We start from the raw sequence: 8934 nt of genomic DNA on the forward strand, positions 1-8934 counted from the left end.
TCAAGAAACCAGGATTCAAGTCATACAGTAGATGTAAAAAACGAAAACAAAAGGCAGGGTTGTTCAGCAGACAGCAAATTTAACTGGTTACACAAACTAGAAGAAACAGAAAGCCCTATCACGGAAGTTTGACAGGCACTCCGCTTCAGCAGGTGCATCAGAGGGGTCAGTGAATTGCCGGACGACCATGCCCAGCTTCGATTTGAGAGCATCTCTCCTCAAACAGCTCAGCACGCGGGACCAGCAGGAAGAGCTCCAAGACCGAGCAGGGGCTAGTAGAGGGAGCTGCAAGCTTCAGTTCAGGCGTGAAGCATGCCGCCGGAGGCGCGCGAATCTGCGTACAGACAGGAAGGGGGGGGGGAGGGGGGGGGGAGCCTGTCTCCTCCTAAGTCCAGTGCAGCAGCAGAGGCGCCCCTAAGATGCAAGACACCTCCTGGCAGAATATATTCACCCTGTCCAACATATGATCCTTGAACAGGAGAGACCATTTTCTAAGCGACTGCAGGATCAACCACCAAATCTGTTTAGAAGACAACGATACTTGGTTATTGAAAATCATATCATTGCGAAAACTCCAAATGCTCCAGAGAGTGGCAGCATAAATAGTGTTAATAGCAAGCCATATTTTTATTGGCCACCCATAACCTAGCAACAGATTCAAAATTTGTACCCAAAGGTCTTGCAAGTAGAGATGAAATCATGCCCCAGATATGCTTAGCAACAATGCAATCAAAAAAGAGGTGCTGCACAGTTTCTAGCTCAGAGCAAAAGACACAATCCCGTGGTTTGGAAATATGTCTTTTAAGCAAATTATCTTCATGATTTTATTCTTACTGACCAGCCAAAGAAAAATGTGAATCTTTGGTGGGACATGCAAAGACCAAATTGCATGAATAAAAGTAGGTGACCCCCCCCTAAAGTTTATGATTTTATACAAGAAGCTTGTAGAGTAAATGCCAGATGAATTATATTTCCAAATGACAGAGTCAATATCATCAGACAGTGTTGTGCTTGTGATTATTTGCTCAAGAGCATACCATTGTTCCATAAGTTTAGCAGAGAAGTTTCTCCTAAAAGACAACCTCAAAGTGTGGCCATCTCAGATTTTAGCTACAGTTTGGAACCGTTCATTACAGATCTCATAAAAGAAAATAACTGACATCAAAAGGGTATGCACCAAACCGGGTGTCCTTCCAAAACCTAAGAGAGATTTCTTAAAAAGTCCCATTCCCTAAAATAACTGATTCCATTCACTAAAAAGCCACAAAAACTACTCCGGCAGGTTCCTATCACATTTCCAATTCCAATTTTTTTTAAAAACTTACATATTTTCTCTCTCCCCTTCCCTAAATGCAACACCCCGTTCCCAAAAACTAGAAAAGCGAACGCGCGAAGCCAACCGCTCGATTTCACCAAGCTTCCGGCCCGACCGGCCCCCTTCAACCTCACTGCACCGCCGCCTAGCTCCGTCGTCGGCCATGTCCGGCCGCTTCCTCCGACTTCCCGCGCCTCCAGTGACCTCCTGGAACCCATTGCCTTGCCGAATCGGGGGCGGCGACGCGTCCTATGAGCCCCCGCCGGCCGCCGGCGGCCACCTTCGATTCGGGCAGGCCCGCCGTCGATTCGGGCAGCTCCGACCCTGAGGAGCTCCGCCATGATGCCCCGGTTTCCTTCCCTAGTCCACGGTGGGCTCGCCCCGTCGAGCCGCGCGGGCCGGACGCAGCGCCAAGACGACGGGATCTACGGGCGCGTGGGCGGGCAGGTGGCAAGCACCGGCCGGCGGCAGCGCGTAGGCAACGGGATGCAGTGGGTGGTGGCGGAGGAGGAGTTGCAGGGAGACGGCGGGGCTATGGAGATCGGGCTGGAGTTTGGGGATAGGAAGGAGATAGACAGAGGAAGAAGAAGACTATGTGTCCTTGACACGTAGGTCCCGCATGTCAGTGTGAGTATAAGAGAAAATAGGGAATGAAGTTTAGGAACCTGTTGGAGTGGAGGCAAAACAGATTCTCAACTTCTTCTCTCTTCTATGCTAGAACTGATTTTAGAGAACCAAATTTAGGAAACCTCTCGGAGATGCTCTAACATTTGGCCCATTACCAACCACCCACTTATAGCCAAATTTGATGGATTTGGCAGTCCTCGTTACACCTTTCCAAAACTGAGATACATATTCAGTTTTGCTATTGAATATGTGAGAGCTGTGTGCATGGTATTTTTTTTATCAACAATAGAGTGCCAGATTTTTTTTGAATTTTTAGAGACACATTTTGAACAGATATTTAAAGACACAAGTGCTATGCACAAATATGAAAAAATTGGGTTTAAATATTATGTTCTTATAAAGCGAATTTTTACTCCCTCCGGTATTAATACTACTTCCGATCCATATCAATTGTCTCTAATTTATCCAAATATGAATGTATTTACGGATAAAAAACGTCTATATATATATGTAATATTTCGACGACTAATATGAACAGGAGTATTTTTTTTCTCTCCTAATCGTTCAAACCATTATCATGCCCCATCTCTATCTCAAGTCTTGTTTTTTTCTCTCGGATCTTTTGTGTCCCCCCCTCCCCCTCTCATCAGCGCCGCCTCCGCCAGCCGAAGATCACCAACAAAGAATCGATCCTATAGTCGGACTCGGTCTCCTTATTCCCCGTGCCCAATCGTTCCATCGTGGGTGCCACGGAAGAGCAATGCCGAATTCATCCCGGAGTCGGAAACTTGCGCCTGGTGTCCGTTTCTCTGCTCTCCCACCCCCAATCGGACCATCGCGGTGCGTCCCTTCATAAACAAACGACGAGCATTGGGAATTTGCAAAGGTCGGAACAACCCGCGGCGGCAGGGCGCGGTCGATGGAGCGAGCAAGCAAGCGCTTAAAGCTCAGCCTGAGCGGCGTCATGCCGCCGCCGCCGGATGTGGTGTGGGAGATCCTGCTTCGCGTCCCCGGCAGATCTCTCTGCCGCTTCCGCGCCGTCTGCCGCTCGTGGCGCTCCCTCCTCTCCGACCGCTCCTTCATCAAGGAGCACGCCGCCCGGGGTCCGGATCTCATCCTCGCCGTCGCCGATGCCGGCGACCGCATCGACATGGTAGACCTGTCCGGCAACGTCGTCCGACGGATCCAAATCACCGCCGACGGCGCCGGCCTGCTGGGCCTGCCGCGCGCGCACCCCGGCCCAATCCAGCTCTTCCGGTCCAACGACCGCGTCCGCGCGGTCGATCCGGACACGGGCGCAGTCTCCACCTTGCCCGTCGATGCCCTCGACAAAAGGCAGTCGGCGTACTGGTACGACCACGGAGCCTGCTACGCGCTCGGGCAGCGCAAGGTGCTCCGCGTGGTCACCCGCGACAACATGCTGCTTGAACGCGTCGAGCAGCTCTGCCACGTGCTCACCCTCGGCGAGGACGACGCCCGGCCGCCGTGCTGGAGGCCGGCGCCGAGTCCCCCAGTCTGCATCACGTCCACGGTTGGCATCCACAACATTGTTATTGGAGGGGTCGTCTACTTTCTGGTGGATGAAAACTACCCCGACTTCGATTGGGCTTTTTCCCCTGAGGATGACCAAGTCTGGTTTGACATCAACTGCATCGCGTCCTTCGACCTGGAGACGGAAGAGTGGAGGCCAACGACAATCCCGGGGCCAAGGGAAATCAACACTCACATCGATGGATGCCATTTCAAATTAGAAAGGCTACATGGCAGTCTAGCTATGGTTCACTGGAGTGATTCCGAGCATCCTGATTCTGATCAATCCGTCGTGGACGTGTGGTGTGCGAGAGACTTGGAGAAGGGTATCTGGGTTAAGGAGCATACCATACAGAAAGAATTGCTGCATGGACCCGCCCAGATGTGTATTTCTGATGGTGTTGGACGACGGCAGGATAGTTTTTTCTTATACTGTATATAACTATTCGGATCAAAAAGTGCTAAACTCGCGGGCAAGGATCTATGATCCAAAAACAAATTGTATTGTAGATGTGGCACAACTTGGATATCGTAGTATTGTCGGAATTTATAGAGAGAATCTGTTGTGATTTCAGGAGAGAGCGAATCAGTGAATTATGGGGTCTGTAGACTTGTACTCTCTCAATTCAGAAATAAAGATAGTATCTTTACCATCCTAAATTGATGTTTTTTCCCTATTGTGAATGCATATCCTATCCGGAATAGTTGTTTCCCCCTGTTGTGGCTGTTTCCCTCCTGTTGTGCAAGAGGAGGATAGATACTACGATATGAGAGAGAGGTGACAGCTTTACTGCTTTGGGGAGGCCACATCTAAAGCGAATGCCTGTAGCAATATTTTTACTTGTAAAATTGGTAACTCCCTCTTACTTATTTGGGAATTCCTGTTGATGCCATCAGAATAAGAAACAAACATTGGAAGATTGTTCAAATAAAGTGGAGAATAGGTTGAGTGTGAGTAGCATTCCACTCTATATGATGTTATGAGCTTCCAGTGGGAGTTAGTAAGAGAATTGACTATTGTAAAGCAAGGATGTTGTAGCAGGAAGAGGAAGAAGTTAAGAAGTATCATTTAGTAGCTTGGAAGAAAGTTTGTCAATAGAAAGAACAAGGGGGTTTGGGGATTTTAGATTTAGAAATTATGAATCAAGCTTGGCTTGTTAAATGGACCTGGAAATTGTTTAACAGCCCTGGCATGTGGCAGGGGATGTGAAGAGCTTGCATTGGGGGAGTTAAAACAGAGTGGGTGATTCTATGTTTTGGTCTGGGATTTTGCACATTAGGGAGAAATTTCTGACTTTATGTAAATTTCGCATTGGGAATGGGAGAAACACTCTATTTCGACAAGAATTATGGAACGGAGGGAGTAGATTGGAAGTAAGCATCTTAAATTACAATTTCCCATATTATATGACGTCTGTTTTAGCAAGAATGTTTCTGTTGCTACTGTGGTTTTGAATAGAGGTAGTAGTATCTGTTTGCGACGAACTATGTGGGGTGATTTGTTTACAGATTGGCAAAAGATTATTCGGTCTTGTGATCAGGTTAGATTGACAGAGTGTGATGACAAAATGTGGTGGAGTTTAACCCAGAATGGTCAATTTTCTGTGAGATCTTTTTACAGAAAGTTAATGTGGCAGAATATATGTTTCCTTAAAACAAATCTGTGGAAAAAAAATCCCACTGAAGATTAGGATATTTTTGTGGCTGATAACCCATAAAAGTATTCTTACCAAAGGTGTATTGCACCATAGAGGATGGAAATGGAGTACCCTCTGTCAATTCTGCGGCATGGAGGAAACAATTGATCATTTATTTCTGCTTTGTCCCTTGGCTCGCTTTACATGGAATATCTTGAAGTGTGCCTTTGCTCTGCCTGTCTTACCAGTTACTGTTTTGGACCTGTGGGATTCTTAACTCGGTTTTCTTGCAGGTTGAAGAAGTTAGTAATGATAGGAGTGGCAGGGCTTTTCTGGGTGCTATGGACTACCATAAATGATGCCTGCTTTAGAAGTACTCGATTAACCTCTCCATTTGGGGTGCTGAAGATGTTTTGGGAATTTGTGATCCATTCTGCAGAAAAAGGAGGCGAATTGAAATCTGCTCCAACGGGGAACATAGCTGGTAGAAAAGGTAGCTAAAGAGGTATCAGAGGCAGCCCGTGGATGGAATCCTTTACAGCGACGAATTGCGTAGATGGTTCAGAAAAGGGAATACTTGGATCTGATAGTTTTCTGAGTGGTAGTGTGGCTGCAGTTGGACTTCCTTCTCAGCTTGTTCAGTTTCTTTGTTTCAGCCCCTGCCTATTTTGTTTGTCATTCAGTAAAATCTCCTCTGGCTGAAGCGTTTTGGCTCGAGAATCTTAGTCGTAATAGACCTTGGATCTTGTAGCGAATGCGGTTTCTTCAATAGAAATCAGAGGGGGGCTCCTCTTTTTTCAAAAAAAAAAAAGAGAGGGGTGATAGCGGACACTAGGGTTGCGCCCCCTGAGTTGCCAGAGAGAGGCGAGGGATTTGAGTGGTAATCCTGAGGAATTTAAGTAGATCAATACTCACAAGCTACTCTTTCAGTAATGGGAAAAAAGGGGTGATTAGTGCCTCCTTCCGACACTGCAAAACAAGTTAAAAGGTACGATTCGACGCACTGCAAAGCAATTAAAAGTTACAGTCTGCCCTATTTCTCATCTTTATTATGTAAATAGATTGACTATTTCAATCAAGCACTTATGTACCATTATTTTGTTCAATTTTTCTATTCTTATCAACTAGTACTTTTTTTTTTTGCTACGAAACTACATTTGACCCCATGGCATAATAATCACTCTTTGAGGGTTTCTTATGCCCATGCTTTGAAGGGTGGACCAGAATTTGGAAACAAGTGGCTGCTTAATTATGGAGCAATAGTTGCTGTTTCTGAATAAGAATGGTTTAGATAGTTTACTTACTACATTGGTGGGAGTCTGAGAAGCAGATCTGCATGATTTTATTTTTGGGTCATTGTCGACGTCATGTATGTCAAACATGCAGCGTTTGAGCTTTAGTATAATTTAGTTAACCCTCTTGCACCAAGTAAATATTCAATTCTCAGGAAATAACATGTTTCTTATTTAGTTCACTTTGCTTGCAGTTTGGTCAGTTTTTTTTTTTTTTTTTTTTTTTTTTTTTTTTTGAGGAATGCAGTTCGTCAGTTACAAAAGCGGGGGAATCAAAACGTAAATATGATGGTGTGTGCGCCTGTATGGGGCACTCTTTAGTTTTGATTCAGCAAAGAACTTCTAAAGTTTGGAAAGGATGCCTGAGTAGTGCGGTGAGAACTGCCACCATGTCCATATATGAAGCAAGTACTATTCTCCCTTTCTAACTGTGTCAATTGTCCTGTGCTAAACATGTTCCAGCAGTCCAATATAGGATAATTGATAATAATTATATTCCTAGAGCTCAAGAATTAACTACATTAGAAACCATCTAGCAGTGTTATTAGCTAGTACTTACGTTATGCATTTGACCACCCTACTTGCTTATCTATATGCAGTGCTATTGATAATAATTACATTCCTCAGGGTGGCAGGAATTGGATAGTCGAGAGAGGCGTCATTCAATTCAGAACAGTTTTCCGGAAAGATTGAACAGCTCTCGTCAAAGTATATGCACCAAGTTGCTGGGACAAGTGAGGCATGTTCTCCTGAACCTATATTCTGATGGTTTAATCAGCTCTCACTCCTTTGGTACAGAACCGCGCGCAGTCAAAGCTCCCAAATGTACTAGGATCCTTGTGTAAGTTTGTTCTATGACTACTTGGTAATGTCCACAGAGAAGAAACTCTGATAAAAAATTCAGAAGACTAAATGACAGTAAGAAAAGTCCTAAGCCAAAATATAAGTACAATCCTAAGCTAATTTATATTAGGCTAGATTGGCTCTAACAGAATGGAAGTGCGCAGAGACAGCACAACTGAATATTCAGTCATGGGCCTTAATTTCAAGACAGAGACAGGCCAAACACAAAAAGAATCTGATAAACATGAAAGATATAAAGATCAGCAAGATGCTTCTGCAGTGAAGTATAAGTTTCATTTCCCAAACATCACAATGATCCCAAGGAACAAGAATGAAACTCCAATTACAGTTCAAAACCAACACTCCGTTGCAAATCGGTTGAACAAGAAAGGCAGAGCCAGTCCAACCACCGAACTTTGTATGTCGCACTACAGTAAAGCATATATACCGGCACGGCTCAATACTAATGGAGACGAGAGATACATACAAATCTAACGAGGCACAAACAGATGTAGAAGAAACCTAATTGTGTGTGAATATTTGAGAGTGGAAAGGCATGACAACCCTGTCGTCTGAGTCAACTACCATTATCACTGCATCGGTCTTTACAGCCCAACATTCAGTCTCCGTTGGGAATCCACCACCAGTGATCAGAAGGAGCTTCTTTAATGATGGAGATTTTCTACACAGAAGCTCTACGAGTTCCATGTGTAGGAGATGAAACTTGAAGTTCATTATCTTGACAAATGCTAACTTCTTGAAGTTCTCCTCTTCCTGGTCTTCTCGTATACCCGGAAGTGCGTCCTGGAAATCCTCTTTCTCATCCACGGGCATCTGAATGACCGGACCAAATGTAATTGTTGAGAAATAAGAACATTAAATACTATATAAAAAGTGATATCACAAACTCTCGAATAATATTGACCTACATGAATAGTCTTTCGACAACAGAACAGTGGCTGAGTCGTAGAAATCGACAGATGTTGCTGATATCCTTGGACTTGATGGTAAACATTAACAGCTGAAGTTCTTGAAGGCAGGAGAGACTAATGTTCTTTATGTTCTCAGTCCAGGAATATATATTCTGTATTTATGTAGAGTAAAGATCAATCACAAGCAATGAGAAAGCCCTTGAATTTAGATGACATCAGCTATCAAACAACATGCAAAGAAAGGCATGAGTGCCCTAGTGTTTGTTATGAATGCAAGCATAAGATTGGCTGCATTGGAACAACATAATACAGATGACTGAGGATAATCAAAGGCATAGAAAATAACATGAAGGGTAACATAGCAAGACTGAAAAAATTCATAGAAAGTTCTGGTTTCACTTCTTCACGTACCTCAAGTGCTACGCTGCAAATTGTGAGTACCTTGAGTAGAGATAAGTTGCACATTAAGCTGATCCATTTGTGTGATGGCTTCAGAGTTCTCGCGAAAGGAGGTCCACCAAAGCAAATATATAAGTTTGACAATTCCGCGGAGGGGGAAAATGCCAACTCTGAGAAATCTCCGCTATAGGTAAAGGAGATGAGGCAATTGGCCGTAGGAGCGTTAATAATTCTGAGTGAGGGGCACTCGGCCACAATTAATCTTCTGAGGTCATTTCGTGCTCCATTGAAATCGATGCGGCGCATCAAGGTACACCTTTGGAGGTCAAGAAGGCGCAAGTGGGGGCAACCAAGAATCA

General features: G+C 44.7%; 1 long non-coding RNA gene across 1 annotated transcript; it reads right to left on the bottom strand.

Moving 5' to 3' along the window:
- Window positions 1–7557: 7557 nt before the first annotated feature.
- On the bottom strand, window positions 7558–8322 carry LOC112268922. The gene is made up of 2 exons (XR_002960463.1): window positions 8174–8322; window positions 7558–8078 (listed from the first exon to the last, which is right to left on the bottom strand). It is a non-coding gene; the product is annotated as an uncharacterized LOC112268922 (long non-coding RNA).
- Between the last annotated feature and the right edge of the window lie 612 nt (window positions 8323–8934).

The sequence above is a fragment of the Brachypodium distachyon genome, chromosome 4 (assembly GCF_000005505.3).
Source record: "Brachypodium distachyon strain Bd21 chromosome 4, Brachypodium_distachyon_v3.0, whole genome shotgun sequence".
Taxonomy (NCBI): domain Eukaryota; kingdom Viridiplantae; phylum Streptophyta; class Magnoliopsida; order Poales; family Poaceae; genus Brachypodium; species Brachypodium distachyon.